Raw genomic sequence first — 275 nt, 5'->3', positions numbered from 1 at the left:
AACTCGGGAACAGGAGCCCTTCCTGGGCTGAACTGGGGATCAAGAGCTCTCCGTGGGCTTAACTCGGGAACAGGGTAGCGCTTACGTGGTGCTGGCACTGGAGGGTGCTCTGGAGAAGCAGGCACAGCAAAGTGCTTTCGAGGAGCTGGCACTGGATGGTGCTCTGGAGGAGCAGGCACAGCAAAGCGCTTTCGAACTGGAGCGACTGGAGCGAGCTCTGGGGCTGGAGCCGACACTGGAGCGAGCTCTGGAAGGCGCTTACGAGCTGGGGCTGG

Source organism: Sinocyclocheilus anshuiensis, unplaced genomic scaffold (genome assembly GCF_001515605.1).
Source record: "Sinocyclocheilus anshuiensis isolate Anshui unplaced genomic scaffold, SAMN03320099.WGS_v1.1 scaffold283, whole genome shotgun sequence".
Classification (NCBI taxonomy): Eukaryota; Metazoa; Chordata; class Actinopteri; order Cypriniformes; family Cyprinidae; genus Sinocyclocheilus; species Sinocyclocheilus anshuiensis.
Note: the sequence above shows the minus strand (reverse complement) of the source record.